This window comes from Triticum urartu, chromosome 5A (genome assembly GCF_056163025.1).
Source record: "Triticum urartu cultivar PI428250 chromosome 5A, HENAU_Tu73, whole genome shotgun sequence".
Classification (NCBI taxonomy): domain Eukaryota; kingdom Viridiplantae; phylum Streptophyta; class Magnoliopsida; order Poales; family Poaceae; genus Triticum; species Triticum urartu.
This window is the reverse complement of record NC_141877.1, coordinates 71,889,612-71,907,553: the sequence shown is the minus strand read 5'-3', so window position 1 is coordinate 71,907,553 and position 17,942 is coordinate 71,889,612. Positions and strand designations below refer to the sequence as shown.

General features: G+C 48.1%; 36 non-coding genes across 36 annotated transcripts; all 36 read left to right on the top strand.

Moving 5' to 3' along the window:
* Positions 1-269: 269 nt before the first annotated feature.
* Positions 270-388, top strand: LOC147969087 (5S ribosomal RNA). The gene has a single exon (XR_015607111.1). It is a non-coding gene; the product is annotated as a 5S ribosomal RNA (ribosomal RNA).
* Positions 389-752: 364 nt separating this feature from the next.
* LOC147969086 (5S ribosomal RNA) lies at positions 753-871 on the top strand. The gene has a single exon (XR_015607110.1). It is a non-coding gene; the product is annotated as a 5S ribosomal RNA (ribosomal RNA).
* A 364-nt stretch (positions 872-1,235) lies between these two features.
* Positions 1,236-1,354, top strand: LOC147969085 (5S ribosomal RNA). Its single transcript, XR_015606071.1, has one exon. It is a non-coding gene; the product is annotated as a 5S ribosomal RNA (ribosomal RNA).
* Positions 1,355-1,718: 364 nt separating this feature from the next.
* On the top strand, positions 1,719-1,837 carry LOC147969084 (5S ribosomal RNA). Its single transcript, XR_015606070.1, has one exon. It is a non-coding gene; the product is annotated as a 5S ribosomal RNA (ribosomal RNA).
* Positions 1,838-2,201: 364 nt separating this feature from the next.
* LOC147969083 (5S ribosomal RNA) lies at positions 2,202-2,320 on the top strand. The gene has a single exon (XR_015605869.1). It is a non-coding gene; the product is annotated as a 5S ribosomal RNA (ribosomal RNA).
* Positions 2,321-2,688: 368 nt separating this feature from the next.
* On the top strand, positions 2,689-2,807 carry LOC147969082 (5S ribosomal RNA). Its single transcript, XR_015607109.1, has one exon. It is a non-coding gene; the product is annotated as a 5S ribosomal RNA (ribosomal RNA).
* A 364-nt stretch (positions 2,808-3,171) lies between these two features.
* LOC147969081 (5S ribosomal RNA) lies at positions 3,172-3,290 on the top strand. Its single transcript, XR_015607108.1, has one exon. It is a non-coding gene; the product is annotated as a 5S ribosomal RNA (ribosomal RNA).
* A 364-nt stretch (positions 3,291-3,654) lies between these two features.
* LOC147969080 (5S ribosomal RNA) lies at positions 3,655-3,773 on the top strand. Its single transcript, XR_015607107.1, has one exon. It is a non-coding gene; the product is annotated as a 5S ribosomal RNA (ribosomal RNA).
* A 364-nt stretch (positions 3,774-4,137) lies between these two features.
* Positions 4,138-4,256, top strand: LOC147969079 (5S ribosomal RNA). The gene has a single exon (XR_015607106.1). It is a non-coding gene; the product is annotated as a 5S ribosomal RNA (ribosomal RNA).
* Positions 4,257-4,620: 364 nt separating this feature from the next.
* LOC147969078 (5S ribosomal RNA) lies at positions 4,621-4,739 on the top strand. Its single transcript, XR_015606683.1, has one exon. It is a non-coding gene; the product is annotated as a 5S ribosomal RNA (ribosomal RNA).
* A 368-nt stretch (positions 4,740-5,107) lies between these two features.
* On the top strand, positions 5,108-5,226 carry LOC147969077 (5S ribosomal RNA). Its single transcript, XR_015607105.1, has one exon. It is a non-coding gene; the product is annotated as a 5S ribosomal RNA (ribosomal RNA).
* A 364-nt stretch (positions 5,227-5,590) lies between these two features.
* Positions 5,591-5,709, top strand: LOC147969076 (5S ribosomal RNA). Its single transcript, XR_015606682.1, has one exon. It is a non-coding gene; the product is annotated as a 5S ribosomal RNA (ribosomal RNA).
* Positions 5,710-6,077: 368 nt separating this feature from the next.
* Positions 6,078-6,196, top strand: LOC147969075 (5S ribosomal RNA). Its single transcript, XR_015607104.1, has one exon. It is a non-coding gene; the product is annotated as a 5S ribosomal RNA (ribosomal RNA).
* A 364-nt stretch (positions 6,197-6,560) lies between these two features.
* Positions 6,561-6,679, top strand: LOC147969074 (5S ribosomal RNA). The gene has a single exon (XR_015607103.1). It is a non-coding gene; the product is annotated as a 5S ribosomal RNA (ribosomal RNA).
* Positions 6,680-7,043: 364 nt separating this feature from the next.
* On the top strand, positions 7,044-7,162 carry LOC147969073 (5S ribosomal RNA). The gene has a single exon (XR_015607102.1). It is a non-coding gene; the product is annotated as a 5S ribosomal RNA (ribosomal RNA).
* Positions 7,163-7,526: 364 nt separating this feature from the next.
* On the top strand, positions 7,527-7,645 carry LOC147969072 (5S ribosomal RNA). Its single transcript, XR_015606137.1, has one exon. It is a non-coding gene; the product is annotated as a 5S ribosomal RNA (ribosomal RNA).
* Positions 7,646-8,009: 364 nt separating this feature from the next.
* On the top strand, positions 8,010-8,128 carry LOC147969071 (5S ribosomal RNA). The gene has a single exon (XR_015607101.1). It is a non-coding gene; the product is annotated as a 5S ribosomal RNA (ribosomal RNA).
* A 364-nt stretch (positions 8,129-8,492) lies between these two features.
* LOC147969070 (5S ribosomal RNA) lies at positions 8,493-8,611 on the top strand. Its single transcript, XR_015606687.1, has one exon. It is a non-coding gene; the product is annotated as a 5S ribosomal RNA (ribosomal RNA).
* Positions 8,612-9,367: 756 nt separating this feature from the next.
* LOC147969069 (5S ribosomal RNA) lies at positions 9,368-9,486 on the top strand. The gene has a single exon (XR_015607100.1). It is a non-coding gene; the product is annotated as a 5S ribosomal RNA (ribosomal RNA).
* Positions 9,487-9,850: 364 nt separating this feature from the next.
* Positions 9,851-9,969, top strand: LOC147969068 (5S ribosomal RNA). Its single transcript, XR_015607099.1, has one exon. It is a non-coding gene; the product is annotated as a 5S ribosomal RNA (ribosomal RNA).
* A 363-nt stretch (positions 9,970-10,332) lies between these two features.
* Positions 10,333-10,451, top strand: LOC147969067 (5S ribosomal RNA). Its single transcript, XR_015606667.1, has one exon. It is a non-coding gene; the product is annotated as a 5S ribosomal RNA (ribosomal RNA).
* Positions 10,452-10,815: 364 nt separating this feature from the next.
* On the top strand, positions 10,816-10,934 carry LOC147969066 (5S ribosomal RNA). The gene has a single exon (XR_015606591.1). It is a non-coding gene; the product is annotated as a 5S ribosomal RNA (ribosomal RNA).
* A 363-nt stretch (positions 10,935-11,297) lies between these two features.
* LOC147969065 (5S ribosomal RNA) lies at positions 11,298-11,416 on the top strand. The gene has a single exon (XR_015607098.1). It is a non-coding gene; the product is annotated as a 5S ribosomal RNA (ribosomal RNA).
* A 364-nt stretch (positions 11,417-11,780) lies between these two features.
* On the top strand, positions 11,781-11,899 carry LOC147969064 (5S ribosomal RNA). Its single transcript, XR_015606217.1, has one exon. It is a non-coding gene; the product is annotated as a 5S ribosomal RNA (ribosomal RNA).
* A 364-nt stretch (positions 11,900-12,263) lies between these two features.
* Positions 12,264-12,382, top strand: LOC147969063 (5S ribosomal RNA). The gene has a single exon (XR_015606666.1). It is a non-coding gene; the product is annotated as a 5S ribosomal RNA (ribosomal RNA).
* Positions 12,383-12,746: 364 nt separating this feature from the next.
* On the top strand, positions 12,747-12,865 carry LOC147969062 (5S ribosomal RNA). Its single transcript, XR_015606590.1, has one exon. It is a non-coding gene; the product is annotated as a 5S ribosomal RNA (ribosomal RNA).
* Positions 12,866-13,228: 363 nt separating this feature from the next.
* Positions 13,229-13,347, top strand: LOC147969061 (5S ribosomal RNA). The gene has a single exon (XR_015606599.1). It is a non-coding gene; the product is annotated as a 5S ribosomal RNA (ribosomal RNA).
* A 364-nt stretch (positions 13,348-13,711) lies between these two features.
* On the top strand, positions 13,712-13,830 carry LOC147969060 (5S ribosomal RNA). The gene has a single exon (XR_015606665.1). It is a non-coding gene; the product is annotated as a 5S ribosomal RNA (ribosomal RNA).
* A 364-nt stretch (positions 13,831-14,194) lies between these two features.
* Positions 14,195-14,313, top strand: LOC147969059 (5S ribosomal RNA). Its single transcript, XR_015605868.1, has one exon. It is a non-coding gene; the product is annotated as a 5S ribosomal RNA (ribosomal RNA).
* Positions 14,314-14,677: 364 nt separating this feature from the next.
* Positions 14,678-14,796, top strand: LOC147969058 (5S ribosomal RNA). The gene has a single exon (XR_015605867.1). It is a non-coding gene; the product is annotated as a 5S ribosomal RNA (ribosomal RNA).
* A 364-nt stretch (positions 14,797-15,160) lies between these two features.
* On the top strand, positions 15,161-15,279 carry LOC147969057 (5S ribosomal RNA). The gene has a single exon (XR_015607097.1). It is a non-coding gene; the product is annotated as a 5S ribosomal RNA (ribosomal RNA).
* A 297-nt stretch (positions 15,280-15,576) lies between these two features.
* Positions 15,577-15,695, top strand: LOC147969056 (5S ribosomal RNA). The gene has a single exon (XR_015607096.1). It is a non-coding gene; the product is annotated as a 5S ribosomal RNA (ribosomal RNA).
* A 364-nt stretch (positions 15,696-16,059) lies between these two features.
* LOC147969055 (5S ribosomal RNA) lies at positions 16,060-16,178 on the top strand. The gene has a single exon (XR_015605974.1). It is a non-coding gene; the product is annotated as a 5S ribosomal RNA (ribosomal RNA).
* A 364-nt stretch (positions 16,179-16,542) lies between these two features.
* On the top strand, positions 16,543-16,661 carry LOC147969054 (5S ribosomal RNA). The gene has a single exon (XR_015607095.1). It is a non-coding gene; the product is annotated as a 5S ribosomal RNA (ribosomal RNA).
* Positions 16,662-17,025: 364 nt separating this feature from the next.
* Positions 17,026-17,144, top strand: LOC147969053 (5S ribosomal RNA). Its single transcript, XR_015605843.1, has one exon. It is a non-coding gene; the product is annotated as a 5S ribosomal RNA (ribosomal RNA).
* Positions 17,145-17,508: 364 nt separating this feature from the next.
* Positions 17,509-17,627, top strand: LOC147969052 (5S ribosomal RNA). Its single transcript, XR_015607094.1, has one exon. It is a non-coding gene; the product is annotated as a 5S ribosomal RNA (ribosomal RNA).
* Positions 17,628-17,942: the final 315 nt, after the last annotated feature.

Sequence of the window (17,942 nt, the reverse complement as noted above, 5' to 3'; positions counted from 1 at the left end):
TTAGCTCGGAGCTCGTTAGTCACGCGGCTAGGGAGAGTTGGGGCGCGAAAAGCGCGTTGTGAAAGGGGTGTAAAATACGTGTTGCTGCGGTATAGAGGGAGGGGTGGAAATCGTGGTAAACTCGTCTTCGTAGTTGAGCGAGAGAGTAAGTAGTATAGGGCATTATCCATTAGTAGGCGACGGTTGTAATGGTAGTAAGAATGTATAGCCGTCTTTGTAGCGGACGTAGGAGTGGGAAGCATAAGGGATGAAGCCGGGGGTAACATGTCGGATGCGATCATACCAGCACTAAAGCACCGGATCCCATCAGAACTCCGAAGTTAAGCGTGCTTGGGCGAGAGTAGTACTAGGATGGGTGACCTCCTGGGAAGTCCTCGTGTTGCATTCCCTTTTTAATTATTTTTGTACGTACGTGAGGAAGAGAATGCACGTGCGTGATATATATTAAGCCTGTCATCATATTTTTGACATTTGCGATATGTTTTAGCTCGGAGCTCGTTAGTCACGCGGCTAGGGAGAGTTGGGGTGCGAAAAGCGCGTTGTGAAAGGGGTGTAAAATACGTGTTGCTGCGGTATAGAGGGAGGGGTGGAAATCGTGGTAAACTCGTCTTCGTAGTTGAGCGAGAGAGTAAGTAGTATAGGGCATTATCCATTAGTAGGCGACGGTTGTAATGGTAGTAAGAATGTATAGCCGTCTTTGTAGCGGACGTGGGAGTGGGAAGCATAAGGGATGAAGCCGGGGGTAACATGTCGGATGCGATCATACCAGCACTAAAGCACCGGATCCCATCAGAACTCCGAAGTTAAGCGTGCTTGGGCGAGAGTAGTACTAGGATGGGTGACCTCCTGGGAAGTCCTCGTGTTGCATTCCCTTTTTAATTATTTTTGTACGTACGTGAGGAACAGAACGCACGTGCGTGATATATATTAAGCCTGTCATCATATTTTTGACATTTGCGATATGTTTTAGCTCGGAGCTCGTTAGTCACGCGGCTAGGGAGAGTTGGGGCGCGAAAAGCGCGTTGTGAAAGGGGTGTAAAATACGTGTTGCTGCGGTATAGAGGGAGGGGTGGAAATCGTGGTAAACTCGTCTTCGTAGTTGAGCGAGAGAGTAAGTAGTATAGGGCATTATCCATTAGTAGGCGACGGTTGTAATGGTAGTAAGAATGTATAGCCGTCTTTGCAGCGGACGTGGGAGTGGGAAGCATAAGGGATGAAGCCGGGGGTAACATGTCGGATGCGATCATACCAGCACTAAAGCACCGGATCCCATCAGAACTCCGAAGTTAAGCGTGCTTGGGTGAGAGTAGTACTAGGATGGGTGACCTCCTGGGAAGTCCTCGTGTTGCATTCCCTTTTTAATTATTTTTGTACGTACGTGAGGAACAGAACGCACGTGCGTGATATATATTAAGCCTGTCATCATATTTTTGACATTTGCGATATGTTTTAGCTCGGAGCTCGTTAGTCACGCGGCTAGGGAGAGTTGGGGCGCGAAAAGCGCGTTGTGAAAGGGGTGTAAAATACGTGTTGCTGCGGTATAGAGGGAGGGGTGGAAATCGTGGTAAACTCATCTTCGTAGTTGAGCGAGAGAGTAAGTAGTATAGGGCATTATCCATTAGTAGGCGACGGTTGTAATGGTAGTAAGAATGTATAGCCGTCTTTGCAGCGGACGTGGGAGTGGGAAGCATAAGGGATGAAGCCGGGGGTAACATGTCGGATGCGATCATACCAGCACTAAAGCACCGGATCCCATCAGAACTCCGAAGTTAAGCGTGCTTGGGTGAGAGTAGTACTAGGATGGGTGACCTCCTGGGAAGTCCTCGTGTTGCATTCCCTTTTTAATTATTTTTGTACGTACGTGAGGAACAGAACGCACGTGCGTGATATATATTAAGCCTGTCATCATATTTTTGACATTTGCGATATGTTTTAGCTCGGAGCTCGTTAGTCACGCGGCTAGGGAGAGTTGGGGCGCGAAAAGCACGTTGTGAAAGGGGTGTCAAATACGTGTTGCTGCGGTATAGAGGGAGGGGTGGAAATCGTGGTAAACTCGTCTTCGTAGTTGAGCGAGAGAGTAAGTAGTATAGGGCATTATCCATTAGTAGGCGACGGTTGTAATGGTAGTAAGAATGTATAGCCGTCTTTGTAGCGGACGTGGGAGTGGGAAGCATAAGGGATGAAGCCGGGGGTAACATGTCGCATGCGATCATACCAGCACTAAAGCACCGGATCCCATCAGAACTCCGAAGTTAAGCGTGCTTGGGCGAGAGTAGTACTAGGATGGGTGACCTCCTGGGAAGTCCTCGTGTTGCATTCCCTTTTTAATTATTTTTGTACCTACGTGAGGAACAGAACGCACGTGCGTGCGTGATATATATTAAGCCTGTCATCATATTTTTGACATTTGCGATATGTTTTAGCTCGGAGCTCGTTAGTCACGCGGCTAGGGAGAGTTGGGGCGCGAAAAGCGCGTTGTGAAAGGGGTGTAAAATACGTGTTGCTGCGGTATAGAGGGAGGGGTGGAAATCGTGGTAAACTCGTCTTCGTAGTTGAGCGAGAGAGTAAGTAGTATAGGGCATTATCCATTAGTAGGCGACGGTTGTAATGGTAGTAAGAATGTATAGCCGTCTTTGTAGCGGACGTGGGAGTGGGAAGCATAAGGGATGAAGCCGGGGGTAACATGTCGGATGCGATCATACCAGCACTAAAGCACCGGATCCCATCAGAACTCCGAAGTTAAGCGTGCTTGGGCGAGAGTAGTACTAGGATGGGTGACCTCCTGGGAAGTCCTCGTGTTGCATTCCCTTTTTAATTATTTTTGTACGTACGTGAGGAACGGAATGCACGTGCGTGATATATATTAAGCCTGTCATCATATTTTTGACATTTGCGATATGTTTTAGCTCGGAGCTCGTTAGTCACGCGGCTAGGGAGAGTTGGGGTGCGAAAAGCGCGTTGTGAAAGGGGTGTAAAATACGTGTTGCTGCGGTATAGAGGGAGGGGTGGAAATCGTGGTAAACTCGTCTTCGTAGTTGAGCGAGAGAGTAAGTAGTATAGGGCATTATCCATTAGTAGGCGACGGTTGTAATGGTAGTAAGAATGTATAGCCGTCTTTGTAGCGGACGTGGGAGTGGGAAGCATAAGGGATGAAGCCGGGGGTAACATGTCGGATGCGATCATACCAGCACTAAAGCACCGGATCCCATCAGAACTCCGAAGTTAAGCGTGCTTGGGCGAGAGTAGTACTAGGATGGGTGACCTCCTGGGAAGTCCTCGTGTTGCATTCCCTTTTTAATTATTTTTGTACGTACGTGAGGAACAGAACGCACGTGCGTGATATATATTAAGCCTGTCATCATATTTTTGACATTTGCGATATGTTTTAGCTCGGAGCTCGTTAGTCACGCGGCTAGGGAGAGTTGGGGTGCGAAAAGCGCATTGTGAAAGGGGTGTAAAATACGTGTTGCTGCGGTATAGAGGGAGGGGTGGAAATCGTGGTAAACTCGTCTTCGTAGTTGAGCGAGAGAGTAAGTAGTATAGGGCATTATCCATTAGTAGGCGACGGTTGTAATGGTAGTAAGAATGTATAGCCGTCTTTGTAGCGGACGTGGGAGTGGGAAGCATAAGGGATGAAGCCGGGGGTAACATGTCGGATGCGATCATACCAGCACTAAAGCACCGGATCCCATCAGAACTCCGAAGTTAAGCGTGCTTGGGCGAGAGTAGTACTAGGATGGGTGACCTCCTGGGAAGTCCTCGTGTTGCATTCCCTTTTTAATTATTTTTGTACGTACGTGAGGAACAGAACGCACGTGCGTGATATATATTAAGCCTGTCATCATATTTTTGACATTTGCGATATGTTTTAGCTCGGAGCTCGTTAGTCACGCGGCTAGGGAGAGTTGGGGCGCGAAAAGCGCGTTGTGAAAGGGGTGTAAAATACGTGTTGCTGCGGTATAGAGGGAGGGGTGGAAATCGTGGTAAACTCGTCTTCGTAGTTGAGCGAGAGAGTAAGTAGTATAGGGCATTATCCATTAGTAGGCGACGGTTGTAATGGTAGTAAGAATGTATAGCCGTCTTTGCAGCGGACGTGGGAGTGGGAAGCATAAGGGATGAAGCCGGGGGTAACATGTCGGATGCGATCATACCAGCACTAAAGCACCGGATCCCATCAGAACTCCGAAGTTAAGCGTGCTTGGGCGAGAGTAGTACTAGGATGGGTGACCTCCTGGGAAGTCCTCGTGTTGCATTCCCTTTTTAATTATTTTTGTACGTACGTGAGGAACAGAACGCACGTGCGTGATATATATTAAGCCTGTCATCATATTTTTGACATTTGCGATATGTTTTAGCTCGGAGCTCGTTAGTCACGCGGCTAGGGAGAGTTGGGGCGCGAAAAGCACGTTGTGAAAGGGGTGTAAAATACGTGTTGCTGCGGTATAGAGGGAGGGGTGGAAATCGTGGTAAACTCGTCTTCGTAGTTGAGCGAGAGAGTAAGTAGTATAGGGCATTATCCATTAGTAGGCGACGGTTGTAATGGTAGTAAGAATGTATAGCCGTCTTTGTAGCGGACGTGGGAGTGGGAAGCATAAGGGATGAAGCCGGGGGTAACATGTCGCATACGATCATACCAGCACTAAAGCACCGGATCTCATCAGAACTCCGAAGTTAAGCGTGCTTGGGCGAGAGTAGTACTAGGATGGGTGACCTCCTGGGAAGTCCTCGTGTTGCATTCCCTTTTTAATTATTTTTGTACCTACGTGAGGAACAGAACGCACGTGCGTGCGTGATATATATTAAGCCTGTCATCATATTTTTGACATTTGCGATATGTTTTAGCTCGGAGCTCGTTAGTCACGCGGCTAGGGAGAGTTGGGGCGCGAAAAGCGCGTTGTGAAAGGGGTGTAAAATACGTGTTGCTGCGGTATAGAGGGAGGGGTGGAAATCGTGGTAAACTCGTCTTCGTAGTTGAGCGAGAGAGTAAGTAGTATAGGGCATTATCCATTAGTAGGCGACGGTTGTAATGGTAGTAAGAATGTATAGCCGTCTTTGTAGCGGACGTGGGAGTGGGAAGCATAAGGGATGAAGCCGGGGGTAACATGTCGGATGCGATCATACCAGCACTAAAGCACCGGATCCCATCAGAACTCCGAAGTTAAGCGTGCTTGGGCGAGAGTAGTACTAGGATGGGTGACCTCCTGGGAAGTCCTCGTGTTGCATTCCCTTTTTAATTATTTTTGTACGTACGTGAGGAACAGAACGCACGTGCGTGATATATATTAAGCCTGTCATCATATTTTTGACATTTGCGATATGTTTTAGCTCGGAGCTCGTTAGTCACGCGGCTAGGGAGAGTTGGGGCGCGAAAAGCACGTTGTGAAAGGGGTGTAAAATACGTGTTGCTGCGGTATAGAGGGAGGGGTGGAAATCGTGGTAAACTCGTCTTCGTAGTTGAGCGAGAGAGTAAGTAGTATAGGGCATTATCCATTAGTAGGCGACGGTTGTAATGGTAGTAAGAATGTATAGCCGTCTTTGTAGCGGACGTGGGAGTGGGAAGCATAAGGGATGAAGCCGGGGGTAACATGTCGCATACGATCATACCAGCACTAAAGCACCGGATCTCATCAGAACTCCGAAGTTAAGCGTGCTTGGGCGAGAGTAGTACTAGGATGGGTGACCTCCTGGGAAGTCCTCGTGTTGCATTCCCTTTTTAATTATTTTTGTACCTACGTGAGGAACAGAACGCACGTGCGTGCGTGATATATATTAAGCCTGTCATCATATTTTTGACATTTGCGATATGTTTTAGCTCGGAGCTCGTTAGTCACGCGGCTAGGGAGAGTTGGGGCGCGAAAAGCGCGTTGTGAAAGGGGTGTAAAATACGTGTTGCTGCGGTATAGAGGGAGGGGTGGAAATCGTGGTAAACTCGTCTTCGTAGTTGAGCGAGAGAGTAAGTAGTATAGGGCATTATCCATTAGTAGGCGACGGTTGTAATGGTAGTAAGAATGTATAGCCGTCTTTGTAGCGGACGTGGGAGTGGGAAGCATAAGGGATGAAGCCGGGGGTAACATGTCGGATGCGATCATACCAGCACTAAAGCACCGGATCCCATCAGAACTCCGAAGTTAAGCGTGCTTGGGCGAGAGTAGTACTAGGATGGGTGACCTCCTGGGAAGTCCTCGTGTTGCATTCCCTTTTTAATTATTTTTGTACGTACGTGAGGAACAGAACGCACGTGCGTGATATATATTAAGCCTGTCATCATATTTTTGACATTTGCGATATGTTTTAGCTCGGAGCTCGTTAGTCACGCGGCTAGGGAGAGTTGGGGCGCGAAAAGCGCGTTGTGAAAGGGGTGTAAAATACGTGTTGCTGCGGTATAGAGGGAGGGGTGGAAATCGTGGTAAACTCGTCTTCGTAGTTGAGCGAGAGAGTAAGTAGTATAGGGCATTATCCATTAGTAGGCGACGGTTGTAATGGTAGTAAGAATGTATAGCCGTCTTTGTAGCGGACGTGGGAGTGGGAAGCATAAGGGATGAAGCCGGGGGTAACATGTCGGATGCGATCATACCAGCACTAAAGCACCGGATCCCATCAGAACTCCGAAGTTAAGCGTGCTTGGGCGAGAGTAGTACTAGGATGGGTGACCTCCTGGGAAGTCCTCGTGTTGCATTCCCTTTTTAATTATTTTTGTACGTACGTGAGGAACAGAATGCACGTGCGTGATATATATTAAGCCTGTCATCATATTTTTGACATTTGCGATGTGTTTTAGCTCGGAGCTCGTTAGTCACGCGGCTAGGGAGAGTTGGGGCGCGAAAAGCGCGTTGTGAAAGGGGTGTAAAATACGTGTTGCTGCGGTATAGAGGGAGGGGTGGAAATCGTGGTAAACTCGTCTTCGTAGTTGAGCGAGAGAGTAAGTAGTATAGGGCATTATCCATTAGTAGGCGACGGTTGTAATGGTAGTAAGAATGTATAGCCGTCTTTGTAGCGGACGTGGGAGTGGGAAGCATAAGGGATGAAGCCGGGGGTAACATGTCGGATGCGATCATACCAGCACTAAAGCACCGGATCCCATCAGAACTCCGAAGTTAAGCGTGCTTGGGCGAGAGTAGTACTAGGATGGGTGACCTCCTGGGAAGTCCTCGTGTTGCATTCCCTTTTTAATTATTTTTGTACGTACGTGAGGAACAGAACGCACGTGCGTGATATATATTAAGCCTGTCATCATATTTTTGACATTTGCGATATGTTTTAGCTCGGAGCTCGTTAGTCACGCGGCTAGGGAGAGTTGGGGCGCGAAAAGCGCGTTGTGAAAGGGGTGTAAAATACGTGTTGCTGCGGTATAGAGGGAGGGGTGGAAATCGTGGTAAACTCGTCTTCGTAGTTGAGCGAGAGAGTAAGTAGTATAGGGCATTATCCATTAGTAGGCGACGGTTGTAATGGTAGTAAGAATGTATAGCCGTCTTTGTAGCGGACGTGGGAGTGGGAAGCATAAGGGATGAAGCCGGGGGTAACATGTCGGATGCGATCATACCAGCACTAAAGCACCGGATCCCATCAGAACTCCGAAGTTAAGCGTGCTTGGGCGAGAGTAGTACTAGGATGGGTGACCTCCTGGGAAGTCCTCGTGTTGCATTGCCTTTTTAATTATTTTTGTACGTACGTGAGGAACAGAATGCACGTGCGTGATATATATTAAGCCTGTCATCATATTTTTGACATTTGCGATGTGTTTTAGCTCGGAGCTCGTTAGTCACGCGGCTAGGGAGAGTTGGGGCGCGAAAAGCGCGTTGTGAAAGGGGTGTAAAATACGTGTTGCTGCGGTATAGAGGGAGGGGTGGAAATCGTGGTAAACTCGTCTTCGTAGTTGAGCGAGAGAGTAAGTAGTATAGGGCATTATCCATTAGTAGGCGACGGTTGTAATGGTAGTAAGAATGTATAGCCGTCTTTGTAGCGGACGTGGGAGTGGGAAGCATAAGGGATGAAGCCGGGGGTAACATGTCGGATGCGATCATACCAGCACTAAAGCACCGGATCCCATCAGAACTCCGAAGTTAAGCGTGCTTGGGCGAGAGTAGTACTAGGATGGGTGACCTCCTGGGAAGTCCTCGTGTTGCATTCCCTTTTTAATTATTTTTGTACGTACGTGAGGAACAGAACGCACGTGCGTGATATATATTAAGCCTGTCATCATATTTTTGACATTTGCGATGTGTTTTAGCTCGGAGCTCGTTAGTCACGCGGCTAGGGAGAGTTGGGGCGCGAAAAGCGCGTTGTGAAAGGGGTGTAAAATACGTGTTGCTGCGGTATAGAGGGAGGGGTGGAAATCGTGGTAAACTCGTCTTCGTAGTTGAGCGAGAGAGTAAGTGGTATAGGGCATTATCCATTAGTAGGCGACGGTTGTAATGGTAGTAAGAATGTATAGCCGTCTTTGTAGCGGACATGGGAGTGGGAAGCATAAGGGATGAAGCCGGGGGTAACATGTCGGATGCGATCATACCAGCACTAAAGCACCGGATCCCATCAAAACTTCGAAGTTAAGCGTGCTTGGGCGAGAGTAGTACTAGGATGGGTGACCTCCTGGGAAGTCCTCGTGTTGCATTCCCTTTTTAATTATTTTTGTACGTACGTGAGGAACAGAACGCACGTGCGTGATATATATTAAGCCTGTCATCATATTTTTGACATTTGCGATATGTTTTAGCTCGGAGCTCGTTAGTCACGCGGCTAGGGAGAGTTGGGGCGCGAAAAGCGCGTTGTGAAAGGGGTGTAAAATACGTGTTGCTGCGGTATAGAGGGAGGGGTGGAAATCGTGGTAAACTCGTCTTCGTAGTTGAGCGAGAGAGTAAGTAGTATAGGGCATTATCCATTAGTAGGCGACGGTTGTAATGGTAGTAAGAATGTATAGCCGTCTTTGTAGCGGACGTGGGAGTGGGAAGCATAAGGGATGAAGCCGGGGGTAACATGTCCTCCTGGGAAGTCCTCGTGTTGCATTCCCTTTTTAATTATTTTTGTACGTACGTGAGGAACAGAACGCACGTGCGTGATATATATTAAGCCTGTCATCATATTTTTGACATTTGCGATATGTTTTAGCTCGGAGCTCGTTAGTCACGCGGCTAGGGAGAGTTGGGGCGCGAAAAGCGCGTTGTGAAAGGGGTGTAAAATACGTGTTGCTGCGGTATAGAGGGAGGGGTGGAAATCGTGGTAAACTCGTCTTCGTAGTTGAGCGAGAGAGTAAGTAGTATAGGGCATTATCCATTAGTAGGCGACGATTGTAATGGTAGTAAGAATGTATAGCCGTCTTTGTAGCGGACGTGGGAGTGGGAAGCATAAGGGATGAAGCCGGGGGTAACATGTCGGATGCGATCATACCAGCACTAAAGCACCGGATCCCATCAGAACTCCGAAGTTAAGCGTGCTTGGGCGAGAGTAGTACTAGGATGGGTGACCTCCTGGGAAGTCCTCGTGTTGCATTCCCTTTTTAATTATTTTTGTACGTACGTGAGGAACAGAACGCACGTGCGTGATATATATTAAGCCTGTCATCATATTTTTGACATTTGCGATATGTTTTAGCTCGGAGCTCGTTAGTCACGCGGCTAGGGAGAGTTGGGGCGCGAAAAGCGCGTTGTGAAAGGGGTGTAAAATACGTGTTGCTGCGGTATAGAGGGAGGGGTGGAAATCGTGGTAAACTCGTCTTCGTAGTTGAGCGAGAGAGTAAGTAGTATAGGGCATTATCCATTAGTAGGCGACGGTTGTAATGGTAGTAAGAATGTATAGCCGTCTTTGCAGCGGACGTGGGAGTAGGAAGCATAAGGGATGAAGCCGGGGGTAACATGTCGGATGCGATCATACCAGCACTAAAGCACCGGATCCCATCAGAACTCCGAAGTTAAGCGTGCTTGGGCGAGAGTAGTACTAGGATGGGTGACCTCCTGGGAAGTCCTCGTGTTGCATTCCCTTTTTAATTATTTTTGTACGTACGTGAGGAACAGAACGCATGTGCGTGATATATATTAAGCCTGTCATCATATTTTTGACATTTGCGATATGTTTTAGCTCGGAGCTCGTTAGTCACGCGGCTAGGGAGAGTTGGGGCGCGAAAAGCACGTTGTGAAAGGGTGTAAAATACGTGTTGCTGCGGTATAGAGGGAGGGGTGGAAATCGTGGTAAACTCGTCTTCGTAGTTGAGCGAGAGAGTAAGTAGTATAGGGCATTATCCATTAGTAGGCGACGGTTGTAATGGTAGTAAGAATGTATAGCCGTCTTTGCAGCGGACGTGGGAGTGGGAAGCATAAGGGATGAAGCCGGGGGTAACATGTCGCATGCGATCATACCAGCACTAAAGCACCGTATCCCATCAGAACTCCGAAGTTAAGCGTGCTTGGGCGAGAGTAGTACTAGGATGGGTGACCTCCTGGGAAGTCCTCGTGTTGCATTCCCTTTTTAATTATTTTTGTACGTACGTGAGGAACAGAACGCACGTGCGTGATATATATTAAGCCTGTCATCATATTTTTGACATTTGCGATATGTTTTAGCTCGGAGCTCGTTAGTCACGCGGCTAGGGAGAGTTGGGGCGCGAAAAGCGCGTTGTGAAAGGGGTGTAAAATACGTGTTGCTGCGGTATAGAGGGAGGGGTGGAAATCGTGGTAAACTCGTCTTCGTAGTTGAGCGAGAGAGTAAGTAGTATAGGGCATTATCCATTAGTAGGCGACGGTTGTAATGGTAGTAAGAATGTATAGCCGTCTTTGCAGCGGACGTGGGAGTGGGAAGCATAAGGGATGAAGCCGGGGGTAACATGTTGCATGCGATCATAACAGCACTAAAGCACCGGATCCCATCAGAACTCCGAAGTTAAGCGTGCTTGGGCGAGAGTAGTACTAGGATGGGTGACCTCCTGGGAAGTCCTCGTGTTGCATTCCCTTTTTAATTATTTTTGTACGTACGTGAGGAACAGAACGCACGTGCGTGATATATATTAAGCCTGTCATCATATTTTTGACATTTGCGATATGTTTTAGCTCGGAGCTCGTTAGTCACGCGGCTAGGGAGAGTTGGGGCGCGAAAAGTGCGTTGTGAAAGGGGTGTAAAATACGTGTTGCTGCGGTATAGAGGGAGGGTGGAAATCGTGGTAAACTCGTCTTCGTAGTTGAGCGAGAGAGTAAGTAGTATAGGGCATTATCCATTAGTAGGCGACGGTTGTAATGGTAGTAAGAATGTATAGCCGTCTTTGCAGCGGACGTGGGAGTGGGAAGCATAAGGGATGAAGCCGGGGGTAACATGTCGGATGCGATCATACCAGCACTAAAGCACCGGATCCCATCAGAACTCCGAAGTTAAGCGTGCTTGGGCGAGAGTAGTACTAGGATGGGTGACCTCCTGGGAAGTCCTCGTGTTGCATTCCCTTTTTAATTATTTTTGTACGTACGTGAGGAACATAACGCACGTGCGTGATATATATTAAGCCTGTCATCATATTTTTGACATTTGCGATATGGTTTAGCTCGGAGCTCGTTAGTCACGCGGCTAGGGAGAGTTGGGGCGCGAAAAGCGCGTTGTGAAAGGGGTGTAAAATACGTGTTGCTGCGGTATAGAGGGAGGGGTGGAAATCGTGGTAAACTCGTCTTCGTAGTTGAGCGAGAGAGTAAGTAGTATAGGGCATTATCCATTAGTAGGCGACGGTTGTAATGGTAGTAAGAATGTATAGCCGTCTTTGTAGCGGACGTGGGAGTGGGAAGCATAAGGGATGAAGCCGGGGGTAACATGTCGCATGCGATCATACCAGCACTAAAGCACCGGATCCCATCAGAACTCCGAAGTGAAGCGTGCTTGGGCGAGAGTAGTACTAGGATGGGTGACCTCCTGGGAAGTCCTCGTGTTGCATTCCCTTTTTAATTATTTTTGTACGTACGTGAGGAACATAACGCACGTGCGTGATATATATTAAGCCTGTCATCATATTTTTGACATTTGCGATATGTTTTAGCTCGGAGCTCGTTAGTCACGCGGCTAGGGAGAGTTGGGGCGCGAAAAGCGCGTTGTGAAAGGGGTGTAAAATACGTGTTGCTGCGGTATAGAGGGAGGGGTGGAAATCGTGGTAAACTCGTCTTCGTAGTTGAGCGAGAGAGTAAGTAGTATAGGGCATTATCCATTAGTAGGCGACGGTTGTAATGGTAGTAAGAATGTATAGCCGTCTTTGCAGCGGACGTGGGAGTGGGAAGCATAAGGGATGAAGCCGGGGGTAACATGTCGCATGCGATCATACCAGCACTAAAGCACCGTATCCCATCAGAACTCCGAAGTTAAGCGTGCTTGGGCGAGAGTAGTACTAGGATGGGTGACCTCCTGGGAAGTCCTCGTGTTGCATTCCCTTTTTAATTATTTTTGTACGTACGTGAGGAACAGAACGCACGTGCGTGATATATATTAAGCCTGTCATCATATTTTTGACATTTGCGATATGTTTTAGCTCGGAGCTCGTTAGTCACGCGGCTAGGGAGAGTTGGGGCGCGAAAAGCGCGTTGTGAAAGGGGTGTAAAATACGTGTTGCTGCGGTATAGAGGGAGGGGTGGAAATCGTGGTAAACTCGTCTTCGTAGTTGAGCGAGAGAGTAAGTAGTATAGGGCATTATCCATTAGTAGGCGACGGTTGTAATGGTAGTAAGAATGTATAGCCGTCTTTGCAGCGGACGTGGGAGTGGGAAGCATAAGGGATGAAGCCGGGGGTAACATGTTGCATGCGATCATAACAGCACTAAAGCACCGGATCCCATCAGAACTCCGAAGTTAAGCGTGCTTGGGCGAGAGTAGTACTAGGATGGGTGACCTCCTGGGAAGTCCTCGTGTTGCATTCCCTTTTTAATTATTTTTGTACGTACGTGAGGAACAGAACGCACGTGCGTGATATATATTAAGCCTGTCATCATATTTTTGACATTTGCGATATGTTTTAGCTCGGAGCTCGTTAGTCACGCGGCTAGGGAGAGTTGGGGCGCGAAAAGCGCGTTGTGAAAAGGGTGTAAAATACGTGTTGCTGCGGTATAGAGGGAGGGGTGGAAATCGTGGTAACTCGTCTTCGTAGTTGAGCGAGAGAGTAAGTAGTATAGGGCATTATCCATTAGTAGGCGACGGTTGTAATGGTAGTAAGAATGTATAGCCGTCTTTGCAGCGCACGTGGGAGTGGGAAGCATAAGGGATGAAGCCGGGGGTAACATGTCGCATGCGATCATACTAGCACTAAAGCACCGGATCCCATCAGAACTCTGAAGTTAAGCGTGCTTGGGCGAGAGTAGTACTAGGATGGGTGACCTCCTGGGAAGTCCTCGTGTTGCATTCCCTTTTTAATTATTTTTGTACGTACGTGAGGAACATAACGCACGTGCGTGATATATATTAAGCCTGTCATCATATTTTTGACATTTGCGATATGTTTTAGCTCGGAGCTCGTTAGTCACGCGGCTAGGGAGAGTTGGGGCACGAAAAGCGCGTTGTGAAAGGGGTGTAAAATACGTGTTGCTGCGGTATAGAGGGAGGGGTGGAAATCGTGGTAAACTCGTCTTCGTAGTTGAGCGAGAGAGTAAGTAGTATAGGGCATTATCCATTAGTAGGCGACGGTTGTAATGGTAGTAAGAATGTATAGCCGTCTTTACAGCGGACGTGGGAGTGGGAAGCATAAGGGATGAAGCCGGGGGTAACATGTCGCATGCGATCATACCAGCACTAAAGCACCGTATCCCATCAGAACTCCGAAGTTAAGCGTGCTTGGGCGAGAGTAGTACTAGGATGGGTGACCTCCTGGGAAGTCCTCGTGTTGCATTCCCTTTTTAATTATTTTTGTACGTACGTGAGGAACAGAACGCACGTGCGTGATATATATTAAGCCTGTCATCATATTTTTGACATTTGCGATATGTTTTAGCTCGGAGCTCGTTAGTCACGCGGCTAGGGAGAGTTGGGGCGCGAAAAGCGCGTTGTGAAAGGGGTGTAAAATACGTGTTGCTGCGGTATAGAGGGAGGGGTGGAAATCGTGGTAAACTCGTCTTCGTAGTTGAGCGAGAGAGTAAGTAGTATAGGGCATTATCCATTAGTAGGCGACGGTTGTAATGGTAGTAAGAATGTATAGCCGTCTTTGCAGCGGACGTGGGAGTGGGAAGCATAAGGGATGAAGCCGGGGGTAACATGTCGCATGCGATCATACCAGCACTAAAGCACCGGATCCCATCAGAACTCCGAAGTTAAGCGTGCTTGGGCGAGAGTAGTACTAGGATGGGTGACCTCCTGGGAAGTCCTCGTGTTGCATTCCCTTTTTAATTATTTTTGTACGTACGTGAGGAACAGAACGCACGTGCGTGATATATATTAAGCCTGTCATCATATTTTTGACATTTGCGATATGTTTTAGCTCGGAGCTCGTTAGTCACGCGGCTAGGGAGAGTTGGGGCGCGAAAAGCGCGTTGTGAAAGGGGTGTAAAATACGTGTTGCTGCGGTATAGAGGGAGGGGTGGAAATCGTGGTAAACTCGTCTTCGTAGTTGAGCGAGAGAGTAAGTAGTATAGGGCATTATCCATTAGTAGACGACGGTTGTAATGGTAGTAAGAATGTATAGCCGTCTTTGCAGCGGACGTGGGAGTGGGAAGCATAAGGGATGAAGCCGGGGGTAACATGTCGCATGCGATCATACCAGCACTAAAGCACCGGATCCCATCAGAACTCCGAAGTTAAGCGTGCTTGGGCGAGAGTAGTACTAGGATGGGTGACCTCCTGGGAAGTCCTCGTGTTGCATTCCCTTTTTAATTATTTTTGTACGTACGTGAGGAACAGAACGCACGTGCGTGATATATATTAAGCCTGTCATCATATTTTTGACATTTGCGATATGTTTTAGCTCGGAGCTCGTTAGTCACGCGACTAGGGAGAGTTGGGGCGCGAAAAGCGCGTTGTGAAAGGGGTGTAAAATACGTGTTGCTGCGGTATAGAGGGAGGGGTGGAAATCGTGGTAAACTCGTCTTCGTAGTTGAGCGAGAGAGTAAGTAGTATAGGGCATTATCCATTAGTAGGCGACGGTTGTAATGGTAGTAAGAATGTATAGCCGTCTTTGCAGCGGACGTGGGAGTGGGAAGCATAAGGGATGAAGCCGGGGGTAACATGTCGGATGCGATCATACCAGCACTAAAGCACCGGATCCCATCAGAACTCCGAAGTTAAGCGTGCTTGGGCGAGAGTAGTACTAGGATGGGTGACCTCCTGGGAAGTCCTCGTGTTGCATTCCCTTTTTAATTATTTTTGTACGTATGTGAGGAACAGAACGCACGTGCGTGATATATATTAAGCCTGTCATCATATTTTTGACGCGTTGTGAAAGGGGTGTAAAATACGTGTTGCTGCGGTATAGAGGGAGGGGTGGAAATCGTGGTAAACTCGTCTTCGTAGTTGAGCGAGAGAGTAAGTAGTATAGGGCATTATCCATTAGTAGGCGACGGTTGTAATGGTAGTAAGAATGTATAGCCGTCTTTGTAGCGGACGTGGGAGTGGGAAGCATAAGGGATGAAGCCGGGGGTAACATGTCGGATGCGATCATACCAGCACTAAAGCACCGGATCCCATCAGAACTCCGAAGTTAAGCGTGCTTGGGCGAGAGTAGTACTAGGATGGGTGACCTCCTGGGAAGTCCTCGTGTTGCATTCCCTTTTTAATTATTTTTGTACGTACGTGAGGAACAGAACGCACGTGCGTGATATATATTAAGCCTGTCATCATATTTTTGACATTTGCGATATGTTTTAGCTCGGAGCTCGTTAGTCACGCGGCTAGGGAGAGTTGGGGCGCGAAAAGCGCGTTGTGAAAGGGGTGTAAAATACGTGTTGCTGCGGTATAGAGGGAGGGGTGGAAATCGTGGTAAACTCGTCTTCGTAGTTGAGCGAGAGAGTAAGTAGTATAGGGCATTATCCATTAGTAGGCGACGGTTGTAATGGTAGTAAGAATGTATAGCCGTCTTTGCAGCGGACGTGGGAGTGGGAAGCATAAGGGATGAAGCCGGGGGTAACATGTCGGATGCGATCATACCAGCACTAAAGCACCGGATCCCATCAGAACTCCGAAGTTAAGCGTGCTTGGGCGAGAGTAGTATTAGGATGGGTGACCTCCTGGGAAGTCCTCGTGTTGCATTCCCTTTTTAATTATTTTTGTACGTACGTGAGGAACAGAACGCACGTGCGTGATATATATTAAGCCTGTCATCATATTTTTGACATTTGCGATATGTTTTAGCTCGGAGCTCGTTAGTCACGCGGCTAGGGAGAGTTGGGGCGCGAAAAGCGCGTTGTGAAAGGGGTGTAAAATACGTGTTGCTGCGGTATAGAGGGAGGGGTGGAAATCGTGGTAAACTCGTCTTCGTAGTTGAGCGAGAGAGTAAGTAGTATAGGGCATTATCCATTAGTAGGCGACGGTTGTAATGGTAGTAAGAATGTATAGCCGTCTTTGTAGCGGACGTGGGAGTGGGAAGCATAAGGGATGAAGCCGGGGGTAACATGTTGGATGCGATCATACCAGCACTAAAGCACCGGATCCCATCAGAACTCCGAAGTTAAGCGTGCTTGGGCGAGAGTAGTACTAGGATGGGTGACCTCCTGGGAAGTCCTCGTGTTGCATTCCCTTTTTAATTATTTTTGTACGTACGTGAGGAATAGAACGCACGTGCGTGATATATATTAAGCCTGTCATCATATTTTTGACATTTGCGATATGTTTTAGCTCGGAGCTCGTTAGTCACGCGGCTAGAGAGAGTTGGGGCGCGAAAAGCGCGTTGTGAAAGGGGTGTAAAATACGTGTTGCTGCGGTATAGAGGGAGGGGTGGAAATCGTGGTAAACTCGTCTTCGTAGTTGAGCGAGAGAGTAAGTAGTATAGGGCATTATCCATTAGTAGGCGACGGTTGTAATGGTAGTAAGAATGTATAGCCGTCTTTGCAGCGGACGTGGGAGTGGGAAGCATAAGGGATGAAGCCGGGGGTAACATGTCGGATGCGATCATACCAGCACTAAAGCACCGGATCCCATCAGAACTCCGAAGTGAAGCGTGCTTGGGCGAGAGTAGTACTAGGATGGGTGACCTCCTGGGAAGTCCTCGTGTTGCATTCCCTTTTTAATTATTTTTGTACGTACGTGAGGAACAGAACGCACGTGCGTGATATATATTAAGCCTGTCATCATATTTTTGACATTTGCGATATGTTTTAGCTCGGAGCTCGTTAGTCACGCGGCTAGGGAGAGTTGGGGCGCGAAAAGCGCGTTGTGAAAGGGGTGTAAAATACGTGTTGCTGCGGTATAGAGGGAGGGGTGGAAATCGTGGTAAACTCGTCTTCGTAGTTGAGCGAGAGAGTAAGTAGTATAGGGCATTATCCATTAGTAGGCGACGGTTGTAATGGTAGTAAGAATGTATAGCCGTCTTTGCAGCGGACGTGGGAGTGGGAAGCATAAGGGATGAAGCCGGGGGTAACATGTCGGATGCGATCATACCAGCACTAAAGCACCGGATCCCATCAGAACTCCGAAGTTAAGCGTGCTTGGGCGAGAGTAGTACTAGGATGGGTGACCTCCTGGGAAGTCCTCGTGTTGCATTCCCTTTTTAATTATTTTTGTACGTACGTGAGGAACAGAACGCACGTGCGTGATATATATTAAGCCTGTCATCATATTTTTGACATTTGCGATATGTTTTAGCTCGGAGCTCGTTAGTCACGCGGCTAGGGAGAGTTGGGGCGCGAAAAGCGCGTTGTGAAAGGGGTGTAAAATACGTGTTGCTGCGGTATAGAGGGAGGGGTGGAAATCGTGGTAAACTCGTCTTCGTAGTTGAGCGAGAGAGTAAGTAGTATAGGGCATTATCCATTAGTAGGCGACGGTTGTAATGGTAGTAAGAATGTATAGCCGTCTTTGTAG